Source organism: Pseudophryne corroboree, chromosome 4 (genome assembly GCF_028390025.1).
Source record: "Pseudophryne corroboree isolate aPseCor3 chromosome 4, aPseCor3.hap2, whole genome shotgun sequence".
Classification (NCBI taxonomy): Eukaryota; Metazoa; Chordata; class Amphibia; order Anura; family Myobatrachidae; genus Pseudophryne; species Pseudophryne corroboree.
In genome coordinates this window covers 316,985,642-317,003,641 of record NC_086447.1, presented here as the reverse complement: position 1 = coordinate 317,003,641, position 18,000 = coordinate 316,985,642, and positions in this window count along the sequence as shown.

The following is an 18,000-nucleotide window of genomic DNA, read 5'->3' as shown; positions in this document are numbered from 1 at the left end:
TGAAAAAAGCACCCACTTTACAAAACACGTGTGGTATGAATAGGTTACAATCATATATATGACAATGTGAAATTACAATCATGGAATATTGATCTATATACCAATAAATAGGCTCCACCCCTTGTGTATAACTCAAGGGATAAATATGAATAAACAAAGAACAGTCGATTGTAACAAGACAAAACAAAAGATGAAACAAGTTAAGCCCATACTCCCTAAACCTATACAGGGAAAAACTGCCTTTCTGTACTATAGTAACGCTACCATGTCAATCCTCTCATTCAAACCCTTAGGGATGAGCGTATTCAAGGTGTATATCCAATAGGACTCTCTTTTAGCTAACTGTAGATCTCTATCCCCGCCTCTCTTATCTACAGGTACATGCTCAATGACCGTAAAAGTGAGGCCCTCAATATTAGAGTAGTGTTTTTCCTGGAAATGACGGGGGAGGCTGTGATTCTGAACCTTGTTTTTAATGTTGCGTAAGTGTTCCTGTATCCTTATTTTTAGACTTCTCTTGGTTTTACCAATGTAGGATAACTCACAGCTACACTCAATCTTATACACAACATAGTTAGAATTACAAGTAACCACAGACTTCAGCCTATGTGTACTGGCCTGTCTCCTGGTAGCGCCTCCATGCTCTTACCTTGTTGATGTTCCTGGAATTTCACCTTAATCCTGCATACTGGCACCTTATTACTTTTAACTGTTACTACTTGGTCTAATGGAGAGCACAGCATCACCCACCTCTGATATCCCGGGCTGTCGGATAAATAGGATTACAGACCTGGGGGTGACTTTTAGCTTCTCTGAAGCAGAAATTAATTAGATTTTATTTAAAGAGTCGGTGGCAGATACAGATGAAACGTATAATGCGGAGGATTTATTTAATCATATATGGAGATTAAAACACCATGAAATTAACTACTTACTTCATGGAGTGTCTCTATCAGAATAAGTTCACAAACATAAGATCCCTCGTGGATTTAGAGTTTGGAATATCCTTACAATTGGATGCAATAATCCTGATTTTGTTCGTAAGTGGATTGCGATCCTGAATAAATGTGCTTTTGATTTGATGATATTGGTTATCAATGAGGCAAATAAAGAATTGCTACAGACAATATCTAAAATTGAAACTTTTCAATAAAGATCCTATGTAAACCCTGGAAGAAGATTGCGCCCAGCACTGGCTTCAGAACCTGTGACCTCAATGTCTTCAATTCAAATGTGACTTGCTAAAATTTAAGACAAGTCAGAAATTCACGGTGGATACCGATTATAAAGACAACCAAGTTTATAGGTGGCTGTCGGGGAGGGTGGATACTTCCAAGAACAGTGGTAGACGCCCACATGTAAGAAGACCCTGGCATAAGAAATCTGCCAACTACAGCAAGAATACTTATAAATTAAGCTCCGACAGTGAGTTGGCGATGTCTGAAATTGAGTCAACACCTACTACAGTTGGCCCTTTGGAGGGCACCTCACAAGATACAATCCACCCTGTAAAAATTCTGCCACCCGCCGGGGTAGTCAGAACCAAAGGGGTCAGAGCTGTCACCCAGAGGAAGAATCGCTGATCTTTAACTTCTCCCAGCCCCATCTGGACGAAGTTGAAGTGACAGTCCTGAGTAAAGGACTCAGCTTCGTTCCTACTAATTTACATGATCAGTGCAATTGGACACGAGACCTGCATTCGTTTTCTCAGAAGCTACGCCTGAAAGAACATTTCCAAAATGCACCTTCTAATCTGGACACTTCCATCTTTTCAAATTTCTTAAAAAGATCATTCAGATCTATGTTTGACCCTGTATCAATGAATCCATCATTGAAATCTTTCCATCGACTGCTGGATGACTCAATTTCAAAATATACGTCGGCCTCATCTAAAATTAAATTAAATTCATCTAAAGCAGAGATCCAGGCTCTCAATAAACTGGAATCCTACAATGACATCATCAGGCCCGCTGATAAAGGCAGAGCCATCGTTGTATTGGATAATCAATACAACAGAGATGAGCTATATCTACAACTAGCAGACACTGATGTGTATCTGAAGTTGTCGTCAGACCCTACTATACCCTTTAAAAGAGAACTTGGAGGAATACTGGACACTGCTTTAACTGATGGTAAACTATCAGCGAGAGAGGCCAAAGCACTTTGTGTTAAGCACCCAAAAGTACCGGTGCTATATATATACTCCCTAAACTCCATAAACATCCATCAAAACCCCCTGGCGATCCTATTATCTCCACCCCTGATTCCATGTACCATCCTGTGGCCCAACTACTAGACTCAATACTTCAACCTCTTCTGTTGCACCAAGAGACTTTCCTCTAGGACACTACTTCATTTCTAAAGAAAATGTAATCCTTCACTGAGCTACCAAATAGGACGTTACTTTGCTACCTTGAAGTATGCAGCTTGTAAACAGTAATCCCCCACGCTGTGGCTTGCGAGCCATAAAGGCGTTCTTGGAATGGGAACTTTCTCCAGTGTTATTTGATCATGAACTATTTCTTAATCTATTTGAGCTGACCCTCAATGGAAATTATTTTTTATTTGATGGTTATTTCTTTATCCAACAGAGGGGGGGTGCGATGGTGTCCCCTGTGGCCTATTGTATGCCAATATATTTATGTTCGCTCAAGAATATGAGATGTTTTTTAGGAACCCAGAGATTAAGGGGAAGATCCTTATGTATTGTCGATATATCGATGATATTTTCATGTTGTGGAGTGGAGGAAAAGACTCCTTTGTGGATCATATGAATAATATCAATCTACGGGATTCCCCTATTAAATTTACTTACTCGTTTAGCAATTCTCAGATTAATTTCTTAGATGTTAACATCAGGCTTGATAATGCACATATGGTCAATAAGGTTTTTCATAAACCGACTGACCGTATCACCTTCATGATGGCCTTCAGCTATCATCCAGAATCTCTGAAGGTTGGCTTACCCTGCTCTCAAATGATGCAAATTGCCCGTATTGCGAGTGATAGGTCTAAGCATTCTGATGACCTGGATTCACTTATTGGCAATTTTAAAGCATGTGGTTATAATCCTAATACCCTGAGGACCCAAAAGGAAGAAGTTCACAGCATGTCACGGCAAAATCTTTTAGATCCGGTCAAAAGAGATCTAGGTTAACATATTCCTTTCCCCAGTGATTTTACCACTTCCAGCCCTATCATTAAACGTGCCACTAAGGCCTTGTGGCCGATTGTATCTTCTGACCCTGATCTAAAAGCACTACGCCATACTGCCACACTTATATCAATGCATAGAGACATACGTGATAGGATTGTTAAAACAGATATCATGGAGATGAGTATGCCCCGGATCCTTAATGTACAGTACAAATCCTCAGGATGCTACTGCTGTAGTGGCTGCACTACATGTAAATACATGTTTATCTGTAAAGCTTTCAAACATCCCCATGGCGACAGGAGATTTGAGATTCGGTTTGTCCTTACTTGTTCTACCTCATTTGTTGTTTATGCTATTATTTGCCCTTATGGGTTATATTACATCGGACAAACCACCCGTAAGTTTTCTGAGAGGATGACGGCACATAGGTCGGCCATCAAGTTGATCTTAGAAGGCAAACCTATGGACCAACCGGTAGCCAGGCACTTTAAACAGGCTGGTCATACCTTGGATTCACTTCATTATTTTGTGTTTGATCATGTCCCGTTGTCCCTTAGGGGTGGTAATAGAGCTAAGACCCTCTTGGTGAAAGAAGCTCGCTGGATCTCTAGATTGGGCACTACTTATCCTAAGGGCTTAATGAAAAAATTAATTGGAACTCACTAATATAGATTATATGTCTGGTTCTCTTTTGTGCTGTATATGGGTGTTTATATTTAAATTACGAATATTATATACCCTATTCTATTGTAGTTAGGATATAGTTAATGTTTACTTTATATAACATTATGATTCTTGGATATTAAGGAGGTTTGTATATAATGCTCTCAATTTGACTGTGGATGGTCTTTTAGTGTGTGTTTATTGTATTGTTTGTATAGAGGACATTGTCTATTCTGTCCCCCCTACAGCGTCCCTGCCTCTGTGAAATGGCACGGACTCCACACAGCCCTGGAACGCATTGTGCTGCCAAGTGGAACGCACACTGGCGGTTCCCTTTGCAACAGGCTGCGCCGAGACTGGAAGTGCGGAAACTGAAGCCAGCGTGGAGAGTGGGACGCCCGGAGCTGGATGGTAAGCAGTGACTCCCACACCTGGTGGCTATGTATTTAGGTAAGTGTTGTTCTGTGATGTGTATTTGTCTTTTTTGTGTGTCCTGATGACGGAGCTACGGGCTCCGAAACGTTGACAGTCTTCGGACTAATATATGCTGCTTTATTGAAATCATTTTTGTCTCCAAGTGCCGGTCGCTTCCTCGACTTGTATAAATGTATATGTGTGTGTATATCTATATCTATATCTCTCGAGGATTTAAGTAGACGAAAAGTGTAATCAAAGCATACAGATAGCCAACGCTTCGGTGCTCACATGCCCCTTTGTCAAGGTGTGTAACAGTTAAATCCTTGAGTGCCGCTGTCTTCGTTTGGGAGTATGCAAATTTGTCTCAGAAGGCACCGGGGTATAGAAGCAAGCCAGGAAGAGTGCCGGTCCATTCTGCAGTATATATATATATATATACATATATACATACATACATACATACATACATACATACATTCCATAGAATCCGGCTCTCCATTGAGGGATTTGCTGCACCGGGTGCCTCTGTAATAACTCACATACACATCCAAACGACGTGGCACTCCTGGTGACTTATATAACAAAACTCGCAGGCAGGCAATATAAATAACAACGTTTCAATGCCGAATTTATTGAGGCATTTTCCTCAGGTATAAAAAATATACAATGTAAGCTTACCTTTAAAGGTTGTAAATCACCCTGTGCTCGAGCCACACGTGTGTGGCAGGACACCGTCTGCTCCGTCCGGCGCAGTGGGAGTGACGTCATGATACGTCACCTCCCCCAAGTGCTCCCCATCACCATGGAAACATATATCATACTTGCGGGTAGCTGTGGATGTGAAATGAGAGGTTGTGCCATGGGGTCCCCTGTGGCTCCGGCATACTCTAATATATTCATGTTTTTGGTGGAGCAACAGATATTTTTTGCAGATCCCGAGGTAGCGGGCAATATACTTTTTTATTGCCGCTACATCGATGACCTGCTATTAATTTGGCAGGGACCTAAGGACACACTTGAAGAGGTGATACAGGCCCACAATATGCTTCAGCATCCCATTAAATTAACCTATACGATTAGTGATAAGGTCATTAATTACTTAGATGTACAAATTTCTCTCCAGCAGGGCCAATTAACAACTTCCTTATATTCCAAGTCAACTGACAGGAATAATGTGTTACACTATAAGAGTTTCCACCCCCAACCACTTAAAAGGGGTTTGCCATTTTCCCAGCTCTTGAGGGTCAGACGTATTACCTCTGATCCAGTGACCGCTAATGTTCAAATGGACGTGATGATAGATCAGTTTGCCAAAAGGGGTTACCCCATGCAGCTGTTAAAAGCTGCTAAAGAAAAGGCGTTGAGCATAGACCGAGACACACTTATTAGCTCTCCTAAAACCCATACTGCAGGTAATCCTATGATCCCCTGGGTAGTTCAATACCATGCTGCCAGCACAGGTATTAATCAAATCTCTAAAAAATTGTGGCCAATAATCCAGGGTGACCCAGAATTAGGATTGCAAAATACCAAATTGATGTCTCGTTACAAAAGGAATAAAAACCTTAGAGACATCTTAGTTAAAACTGATGTCACTCAATATACCCCTCCTCAACTTCTGTATAATAAAAAGGGTTGCATCCGCTGTACATGTACTACATGTCAGTTCATGATCCCTGGGGACACATTTCAACATCCCCAGTCGGGTAAAACCATGTTTATTTACCACACACTCACATGTTCCTCAAGATTTGTGGTGTACCAGCTCATGTGTCCCTGTGGGCTGTCATATATTGGCAAAACTGAACGTATGTTCAAGGAGCGCATGGCAGCCCACAGGTCTGCAATCAAACAGGCCATCATGAAGGGAACGGGGGAGCAGCCTGTAGCGAGGCACTTCGCCCTTAATTGTCACCCCTTGACAACTTTGAAATACCGCATGATTGACCATGTTCCAGCATCCATTAGGGGTGGTGATCGTGGTGGTAAACTCCTGAGGTTGGAAGCACGGTGGATTTACCGATTGGGCACTGTACACCCGCGGGGTCTCAATGAGTCCCAGGGGTTTAATAGTTTCTTATGAATTCTTCTAAATGTTGTTAAATAGCGATACTTCTGTATGACTGGTATGGTAATATAGGTCTGTAGGGTAATTCCAGCTCTAGATACTATCAGATTGTCATATCCAGCTTAGCCTGCGTTTGTAGGATGTATGTATTTGTTACAATGTAGTTGTTACCATCTATCTGGTATGTGTTTTGTTGTATCGTTTTGGGATGTGTATGAGGTTGTCACAGTGCACAGCGGTTTTGTTACATGACTACTAATTGGAGATTTACAATTTATCTCGCTTAGATCCTGGTATTTTTACATAAAGATTACGAGTAGTATGTCTAAACCTGGGGTTTTGGTTATTGGTTGATATATGCCCTGTTCGGGTACTAACTGTTGCATCTGGTATAAGATAACAGGATGGTTGTGCACTATTTTGATATGGCCATGGCCTAAATCCCAAGCATATAGGTACACTTGATATTTACCAACATTAATTATAGTATCCATAGGGACATGTAAGAGTTGCCAGGCGGCTTAATAAGGTAATTGTTCACCACAGATGCACACAGCTACGTCTTTAGTAGAGTTAATTGGTGCCCGTATGTGCATTGTGTACAACCTCTAATTTCACATCCACAGCTACCCGCAAGTATGATATATGTTTCCATGGTGATGGGGAGCACTTGGGGGAGGTGACGTATCATGACGTCACTCCCGCTGCGCCGGACGGAGCAGACGGAGTCCTGCCACACACGTGTGGCTCGAGCACAGGGTGATTTACAACCTTTAAAGGTAAGCTTACATTGTATGTTTTTTATACCTGAGGAAAATGCCTCAATAAATTCGGCATTGAAACGTTGTTATTTATATTGCCTGCCTGCGAGTTTTGTTATATAAGTCACCAGGAGTGCCACGTCGTTTGGATGTGTGTGTGTATATATGTATATATATATATATGTATATGTATGTGTGTATATATATATATATATATATATATATATATATAATAAATTTATTTTTTTATTCAAATAAATATGAATCTATCAAATACGAATACATGCCAACTATTGAACTATATACTGTATCAAGTATCACGCATTAATACAAGGCTAATGTGTTTTTGGCAAACACGAAAATAGTTTATAGGTCATCAAGCAAAACAGAGTGAAAATGCAGAATCATTAAATATTATTATAGTATCTCTCTATTCAGAAGTGGGGAGGTGATTGACATGATAAATAGATAAGTAGCAAAAGGAAGACAGATGGATGAATTACCAGCCACTCACTGCTCAGCAGGGGAGCTGAGAAATAAATAAATATCTAGATAAATAATTTGAAAGGCACTTAAGAACATATGAAAATGTAAATTAGAATTGCAAACAGGATGTAACTCAGTGAAATTGAAACATTTTCCCAGACTATCCCTCTTTCTTTGTACCATGTCTGCACCAAGATCAAAAGCACCTTCATTTTTGGTGAAGAATTTCCAATTTAAGCAGCTTGCTCCTTCACTGGGAATTTTCCCAAAGTGTTGGAGATAAATGTAAAATCAGATTCCATTTCATTACTTGTATTCTTTTTAAACTTACTGAGCTAGCAGCTTTATGATATACTATTAGAGTCTAGGTCTTAAAAGAGGTGTGTGTGTGTGTGTGTGTGTGTGTGTGTGTGTGTGTGTGTGTGTGTGTGTGTGTGTGTGTGTGTGTGTGTGTGTGTATAATATATATATATATATATATATATATATATATATATGGTAAAGTAAAGGGCGGCACTCCAATGGTTTTGGGAAAAAAACAGCTCACTAGGCCAGCTTAGATTCAATCAACGTTTCAGGTGTCTTTATTAGCACCTTTCGTCAGGATATCAAAATACAAACTTACATACCTTAAATAGCACCAGCGTGTACAGCAAGCCACGTTCCCCCTGCTTCCGGCACCCGGAACCGACGTCACAAACGCCGTCCCCTACTGTGACGTATGGTGTGGGCGGGATGGTAATCATGGCAACGGCCCTGGGCGTAAGAAAATCACAACAAAGTTCCACAGGCTGCGCTCGCCACGCCTAATGGGCGCGGCGGTTACCATGACAATAAGCTAAACAAAGCGCCCGGTTACCAGAGCAGGGAGCCCAAGGCAACACCGTGTGATGTTACCGCATAGTATAGCGGATTTTTCCCATATGGAGCATAAAGGACTGAGAGATATTTCAAACAGTCACAAGCACTCCAATGGGGATAACAAAGTGACAAAACATTTATACCACCACCAGGAGGGACAAAAAAATATATATAGTAAAGAGCAGGTTTTTACGTGGCTATACCTTCCTGTACCTTCAGAGAACGGGCAGCGCAACACAGATCAGCTATAAGGCAGGCCTTGGAGGGGAAGGAGATGGAACAGCCTGTCGCCAGACATTTTTAGAGAGGCACAACATACGATGGCTGCTCTGCGATACAAGCTCATAGATCATGTCCCCCCTATATCAAGAGGAGGCGATCGGAACAGGAAATTATTACAGCTGGAGGCACGATTGCCATGATTACCATCCCGCCCACACCATACGTCACAGTAGGGGACGGCGTTTGTGACGTCGGTTCCGGGTGCCGGAAGCAGGGGGAACGTGGCTTGCTGTACACGCTGGTGCTATTTAAGGTATGTAAGTTTGTATTTTGATATCCTGACGAAAGGTGCTAATAAAGACACCTGAAACGTTGATTGAATCTAAGCTGGCCTAGTGAGCTGTTTTTTCCCCAAAACCATTGGAGTGCCACCCTTTACTTTACCTTGTCTGCTGGGCCTTGTAGTGCCACGGGAGGGCACCCTGGTGTTTATCCTTTGCTGTAGGAGTGCCGGTCGTATCCAGAGCTATATATATATATATATATATATATTGACACATTTCAATGAATAAATCTCCCCAACGAGAAAAAAACAAAAAACCTTTCTGTTTGGATATTCATTTTAATAATAACAGATATCTATTATTTGTTAAATTTTATGTGAATTTTTGTGTCGTATTAAAGTTTCATTGAAGTGTTTGGTGTTTGCTCAGCATATTGTAGAGATTTTCTATCAAGTTTAGTTCGATTCTAATAGACACTTCCAGGTTGAATGCCATCAGTGATGTAGAATCATTGGCCCTCATTCCGAGTCGTTCGCTCTGTATTTTTCATCGCATCGCAATGAAAATCCGCTTAGTACGCATGCGCAATATTCGCACTGCGACTGCGCCAAGTAATTTAACAATGAAGATAGTATTTTTACTCACGGCTTTTTCATCGCTCCGGCGATCGTAATGTGATTGACAGGAAATGGGTGTTACTGGGCGGAAACACGGCGTTTTATGGGCGTGTGGATGAAAACGCTACCGTTTCCGGAAAAAACGCAGGAGTGGCTGGAGAAACGGGGGAGTGTCTGAGCGAACGCTGGGTGTGTTTGTGACGTCAAACCAGGAACGACAAGCACTGAACTGATCGCACAGGCAGAGTAAGGTTGAAGTTACTCAGAAACTGCAAAGTAGTTTGTAATCGCATTATTGCGAATACATCGGTCGCAATTTTAAGAAGCTAAGATACACTCCCAGTAGGCGTAGGCTTAGCGTGTGTAACTCTGCTAAATTCGCCTTGCGACCGATCAACTCGGAATGAGGGCCATTGTGCGTGTTTCTTCTTGCAGCGACTACATGTCTGGGGAACATCTGGAAAAATAAGTCCCTTTCATTATTATGTAACAAAAATTCACTCGGGTCAAAAAGAAAAGTCTAAGCAAATCACTGGATAAAAAGTAACAAACAAAAGAACAATGTTTCTTCTCTGTGACAGTAACAGCCTCACATGGAAGGGAATGGTACATACTGTATATGTTCAGGATCTTGTTTGCACTATAAATACTATGAATATGGAATAAATATTTAAAAATAATGTATTTTTTGTATATAAAAACACAGGGAATCAAATGTCTGATAAATGGTGTGCTCTAAAATTATTTCTTGACAATAGTCCTTATTCAGAGATTTACACAAATGACGTCGCAGCTGTGATTAGTACACAGCGCCTGTGCGGAAATATGCAAATGTCACTGCTGCTGGGATTTGTACTGAGATGCCCACTGCATGTGTAGGAAGGTGCGGACATCAGCCAACAATCGACCTTCACATGCACAGTTCAACTTGTACACATGCACAGTGCGACTTATTCACATGTGCAGTGCTACTTATACACATGTGCAGTGCGAATATAGACATGTACACACGCGCAGTGCAACTTATACACGTGCAGTGCAACTTATACACATGTGCAGTCTAACTTGTACACATGTGCGGTGTAACTTATACAAATGTACAGATCAGGGCCTGTTCTTAGTCTTGTGGCGCCCCGGGCAAAATATGGGGGCGTGGCTTCGAATGGGGGCGTGGTCACGACTCTGAAATAAAAAAATAAATAAATAAAAAGTATACTTACCATCCCCGTTCCTGATCCAGACCGCTGCAGACCCCCATCCGCGGCGGCGCCGCTCTTCGATCTATGGGAGAGACGTTATTACGTCTCTCCCATAGAACAGCATAGACACTAGAGGTCAATTATGACCCCTAGTGTCTGTGCCACTATGCTGTGCGGTGCGCGATGACGTCATCGTGCATCAAAGGTCCTCTACATGAAGGGAAACTAGACCGTAGCGTCTAGTTTCCCTTCATGGAGAGGACCTTTGCTGTGCGGTGCGCGATAACGTCATCACGCACCACACAACTAAAGTCCTCTCAATGAAGGGAAACTAGACGCTACGCGTCTGGTTCCCTTCAAAGCGGGGGGGGGGCACAGCAGGGCACTGCGTGGGGCACAGTGGCGGATCTTGCCCTGGTGCGGCGCCCTCCGGATGGCGCCGGCGCCCTCCGGAAGGTGGCGCCCCGGGCAAAAGTACCGCTTGCCCGTGGCAAGAACCGCCACTGTGTACAGTGCAACTTATACATACGAACAGTGCGACTTATACACATGTGCAGTGCGATTTATACTCGCATACAATGCGAATATACACATGCACAGTGCAACTTCTACAGACGTGCAGTGTGACTTATACTCACATGCAGTGTGACTTATACACATGTGCAGTATCAAAAAAAATTGCTCCACAGTATATGGCATTGTGTTCATCTCTGAATCAGACCTAAAACTGAAGTTTTCAGCAGCTTAATGTTTTAGACCACTTTGTTCTATGGGCCTAATTCAGAGTTGATCGCAGCAGCAAATTTGTTAGCAGTTGGTCAAAACCATGGCCCTCATTCCGAGTTGATCGCTCGCAAGCTCCTTTTAGCAGCAGTGCAAATGCTAAGCCGCAGCCCTCTGGGAGTGTATCTTAGCTTAGCAGAAGTGCGAACGAAAGATTAGCAGAATTGCTCGAAAATCTTTACCTGCAGTTTCTGAGTAGCTCCAGACCTACTCCTAGATTGCGATCACCTCGGACCGTTTAGTTCCTGCTTTGATGTCACAAACACGCCCTGTGTTCGGCCAGCCATTCCCCCGTTTCCCCAGCCACTCCTGCATTTTAGCCTGACACGCCTGCGTTTTTTAGCACACTCCCGGAAAACGCTCAGTTACCACCCAGAAACACCCACTTCCTGTCAATCACACACCGGTCAGCAAAGCAACTGAAAAGCGTCGCTCGCCCCTGTGTAAAATTGCTTCGTTTTGTGTGAAATTACTTGGCGCGTGCGCCCTGCGGCCCATACGCATGCGCAGAACAGCCGATTTTTAGCCTGATCGCTATGCTGCGAAAAACGGCAGCGAGCGATCAACTCGGAATGACCCCCATGTGCACTGCAGGGGGGGCAAATGTAACATGTGCAGAGAGAGTTAGATTTGGGTGGGGTGTGTTCAAACTGAAATCTAAATTGCAGTGTGAAAATAAAGCAGCCAGTATTTACCCTGCACAGAAACAAAATAACCCACCCAAATCTAACTATCTCTGCAAATGTTATATCTGCCACACCTGCTGTGCACATAGGGGGTAATTCCAAGTTGATCGCAGCAGGACATTTTTTAGCAGTTGGGCAATACCATGTGCACTGCAGGGGGGGCAGATATAACATGTGCAGAGAGAGTTAGATTTGGGTGGGTTATTTTGTTTCTGTGCAGGGTAAATACTGGCTGCTTTATTTTTACACTGCAAATTAGATTGCAGATTGAACACACCCCACCAAAATCTAACTCTCTCTGCACATGTTAAATCTGCCTCCCCTGCAGTGCACATGGTTTTGCCCAACTGCTAAAAAAAATCCTGCTGCGATCAACTTGGAATTACCCCCATGATTTTGCCCAACTGCTAACAAATTTGCTGCTGCAATCAGGTCTGAATTACCCCCTATGCTAGTCTCTCTTTAAACCATACCATAAATTAGACCAGTGCATTACCTACTTATATCAATAAACAGCATTCATGTAAACAGAATGTAACTTATCTGTGTAGTACCATTTACCTTGCTGTTGTGCTTGCAGCTATTGATCAGCTAGGAGGAGGATTTTCACTGCCCACTGGGCAAGGGGATGATGGTATCTGAATTGGAGAGCCAAAACCATGGGCAGTAACTAGAAGGTGGGCAAAACAATCCATTTTATTGGCATGTTATGTCAATGCCACGGGTATGTCAGTGAAAGCGTTTGTATTCTCAGGGCCTGCAGATGATTCCAGAGCATATTCGTACACAAGGGGTAGGCTGAAACTAGTATTTGCATATTATTGTACTCAAGACTACAGCACCAGACACAGCAGCAGATACACCAGTGTCTACCCCTGACTCAGATCCACTATCTCAAACAACCACTATGAATTGGTAGGAATGCAGATGGCTTTTACATGATCTTCAGTAGTATATTAACACCAAATGGCGTTTGAGGATCAGTAGAGAAGAGATTGATGGCTTACAATATATACCCGATAGATAGATAGATAGATAGATAGATAGATAGATAGATAGATAGATAGATAGATAGATAGATAGATAGATAGATAGAGAAAATTCTACCACTTGGGGGCTAATTCGGACCTGATCGCTGCTGCGCGTTTTCGCACAGTGGACGATCAGGTCTAAACTGCGCATGCATCTCAGCCCAGCGATTGCCTCTGCCTGATTGACAGCAGAGGTGTTCGCTGGGCGGGAGGGGGTGGGCTGGTGGTGTTTGGCCACCATTTTGGGGCCCGGACCGTGCGGGGGGCGGGCCGCGGTGGCTGCGTGACATCACATGCAACCCGGGACTCGGCGAAAAGTCACCTACCAGTCACCTATGAAGTGGTTAAGAAATACTCGCCTGACACATTTTACAAAACTGAAGAATTGGAGACTTGATACTGTAATTAATTATTCCCGTGTTTACCAACCAGGGCATAGAAGAGTATACATTTTGAACCATTTTGTCAGAAAATCACATTAACATAAAAAAAGGATATCAATAAACCATAACAGGAGTACACAGGATACATACAAACATTGCAGAAAAATCACAAACAAGGTGGGACAAGTACAAAGGAAAGGGTTGCACAACTCACTGTAATTAGAGTCAGTAGGCAGTAATGAGTTGTATGGGAAAGAACAACATCTTTAAATGATCTTGCACTCATAGTATGGGCAAATAGACAGTGTCAGATTTGCTGAAGGGGAGAAGAAAAAGGATAAGGAGAACTGGTGATAAAGCTAGTGTAAGTAAAGAAGAGGGCCTTGTCTTACGTTCTACAGGGAAGGAGTGGGTACAGTGGTGCAAAAAACTACTTTTGAGTCCCTCTCCTCTGCCCCACCCCAAGTTCATAATATAACACATGCCAGTGGGTGATGGGGATAGGCAGAGGAAGAAGGGAAGAGGCAGAGGGTGATGGGGAGATGCAGAGGGTGACAAGGAGAGACAGAGGGTGGCAGGGAGCGGCTGAGGGTTAAAGGGAGGTATTGGGTGAGTTGGTGCCAGGGAGAGGCAGTGGGTGAATCAGGAAAAATTCAGAGCTCTCTGTGCATTATAGGCAATACGTGGCTGTGATCATTGGCACTGATAGGTGGCAGGACTACCCTATTAGTCCATCTCAGATGGCAACTGATGCTTCTGCACACATGGCCCTGCCTCCCTAAGGTAAGGGTCCAGCACCTCCTGTATGGCCCACCCTGTTCACAGGACTGGGCCATTCATTGAAATATTGTGAAAAACGGTCGGGCAGCATGAAACAGGAAAATTAATTGATACTCTGGGCAGGAGTGGGCCCCTTAGTCCCCAGGTGATCTTTTCCAATGCTCCTCCTGCACCAATAATAGTTCCAGCCCCTGGTGGGTAAATAGTTGGAAAGTGCAGTGGGAAGCACAGTACCATAGATGTACATTAATGAAAAGGTGAAAGGGAACATTTAAAGCTAAGGAGAGTTGAAATTAGACCTACTGATGTATTGGGTTCCAGAGGAGGGGGGATGCAGTGGAAGAAATCTTGGAGGTGGGCACGGGAAAAAGTGACCAAAGAATAGGTGAGGCAGCAGTTGGAGGAGGAGTGAAGAAGGCAGGAATGAGTGTGGACAGAGTCTGCAACAGAAATCTTGGGGCCCAGTACACATGTTTTTGGGGCCCATACATCCCTCCTCCGTAAGTACAGACTGGAGAATATTTTTAGCATTATGGTGGTTTCTATGCAACAGGGAACCTCTGAAGAAATTAAATCTGGGGACTTCAGACAATATTCACTATTCATGTAGGAGACCACGTGGTCTGGAAGATGCCTGTTTGCATAGATTTATAACCAATGTAATCATTATATAACAGAGTTTCAACCAGATAATACATAGTAACCAACGTTTTGGGACAGGCAAAATGTAAACTCCCCTAATCAAACAATTGAACATTAGTAAAATGTATTTGCTAATTTGGAATAACATTTCTATGAGTAATATGTGCCTTAGCCTTTTCCTTCTAATCTTGAAAAGTATGGGTAATCTCCAACTCCTCCATGTTTTTCTATCCTTAACTCTCCTGTGTCTCTCATCCCACCTCTGCCTCTGTTCAGTAGCCTCACCCCCTCCACAGTGCATCACCTCCCACTGTGGCTCTTCCACAGCCTCACATCTCCTCTGTCTCTTTAGCAGCCTCAAACCCTCTGTATCTCTCAAGAACTTATCCCCTTCCCCGTGTCTCTTCAGCAGATGCATTCCCCCGTTTCTCCAGTAGACTCATTGACTCCTTGTGTATTTCCAGCAGACTCATTCCCTCCCTTTGTCTCTACAGCAGACTCAGCCCTACTATGTCACTCCATTAGCCTCATCACAGCCTACGTCTTTCCAGCAGCCTAACCCCCCTTTGTGTCTCTCAACAGACTCATTCCCCCCTGCATCACTCCAGTAGCTTCATCCCCCTGTGTCTCTTAAGCACTCATCCCCTACCCTGTGTCTCTTCAGCAATGGCATTCCCCCTGTGTCTTTCCAGCAGACTCATCCCCTCTCTTTATCTCTCCAGCAGACTCATCCCCTCCCTTTATCTCTGCAGCAGACTCATCCCTCTGTGTCACTCCAGCAGACTCATCACCCCATGTGTCTCTCCATCAGCTTCATTTCCCCCATGTCTTTCCAGCAGCCTCACCCCCTTTGTATCTCTCAGCAAACTCATTCCCCCCTGTGTCTCTCCAGTAGCCTCACCCCTGTGTCTCTCCAGCAACCTCACCCAACACTGTGACTCTCCCACAGTCCCACACTATCCTGTGTTTTTCAAGCAGCCTTCAGCAGCCTCACCTCCTTGTGTCTCTGCAGCAACCTCACCCCCATGTATCTCCAGCAGTCTCAACTCTTTCTTATGTGTTTCTCAAGCAGCCTCAACACCCACCTATGTATTTCCAGTTGACTCATTACTCTCCCCCATGTCTCACCAATGGTCTCATCCCAAACTTACCTTTTCTGCCTCCTCTGCCTGGTCTTCTTTGCAGTCACTGCTCCTCTGCCCTTCATTGATATGGATACAGATGTCATGACATTATGCACGATGTGCTGAACAAACAAAATTTTGTTATGTAAAGTGCTGGATCATGGTGCAAGTGCTCCCACTTCATGCAGTTTGCTGCACTTACTGATTACTCCAATGCTGCAGGCACTGTCATGGTCAGGAGGGGGGTTGTACCAGCGCTCTGAGTTGTTAATCTAAATCATGTGTAAACGATGGATCAGTTATAAAACATTTTATTAAAACTGACATGTAGAATAAAAGGAGGCACAGTAAAGCTGAGAATCATATAGTAAGTCTGCTCTTTAGGACAAAATCCACATTCAGGATCCCAGCCTTAGACAAGATTAGGCTTTTTCTCCATTAAGCATATATAGATATATACACACAGTCAGCTGGTATTACCCAATTTATGGTACTCTTACACAGTTCCACGAGGGAGATGCTATTAGCTCACCTTTTGTAGACTTTACTGGGTGTCCATAAATTGTTGAAGGTGCCAAATGTAGCATAGGAGATTTATCTCAAAAGCTTTTGATGGTGATCTGTCAGCATCTGGTGATCTGTCAGCATCTGGAATGTGTAAAGGGGGGTACACACAGAGAGATCAGTGCTTAAATTCTAAGCAATCTGACTAGATTGCTTAGAACTTAAGCACGGATCTCTCCGTGTGTATCCCCTACAACTATAGCGATGCTATCGCGGGTGCTAGATTGGCACCCCAGCCGCCCCCTCGCTCAGCACACATCATGCTGTACTGAGTGGGGGAGAGATGTTTGCTGAGTGGTCAATGATAGATCGCTCAGCACACATCTTTCCCCGTGTGTACGGGGCTTAAGAGTACCATCTATTGGGTAATACCAGCTGACTGTGTGTATATATCTATATATGCTTAATGGAGAAACAGCCTAATCTCATCTAAATTCGGGATCCTGAATGTGGATTTTGTCCTAAATAGCAGACTCGCTATATGATTCTCAGCCTTACTGTGCCTCCTTTTATATTATATGTAGTTTTTAATAAATTGTTTTATAATTGATCCATTGTTTGCACATGATTTAGACTAACAACTCAGAGCGATGGTACAATGCCCATTCATATTTTATATACTATAGGGCTTCACACTCCCTCTCCAGCTGCTTTGGGAATCTTTGTTAAACTATCATGGTCTGAGCTGGACTGGATCAGACTGGTGGACTGGTGTAGGGGCTGGAGTGGAGTTGTAGAAAGGCTGCATCAGGTGGCACCTTTGAATCAAGGGTCCCTGTCTAGGCGCCCCCCTTATAATCCCTGTCACTGGACCTGTATGCACAGGAAGGAGTGATTAAGGGCTTTATAAGTAAGAGTGAATAGTTTGAACTGGATTCTGAGGGGGATATGTAGCAAGTGAAGGAAGTTTCACATGGGGTTGTAGATGCTATGTGGCGAGTGAGGAGATTTAGATGAGGCAGAGTGTTAAGATTAGAGTGGAGAAGAGAAAGTTATAGTAGTCAAGGCAGGAAATGATAATTGCAGGGATAAGAATTTTAGTGGCATCCGTGGTGATGAAAGGCTGACTATTAGAGATACAAGAGTTGGAAATAGCAGGACTGAAAGATGGCCTGAATGTGGGGAAAGTTGCAAAGATCAGAATCGAAGATGGCACAGAGGTAACAGACAAAGGAACAGAAGAAATGTGGAGGTAGATGGATCTTAGAAGATAGGAAAACAATGAGATTACTATTAACATTGTTAAATTCCATTAAGCTCTCACATTCAGGA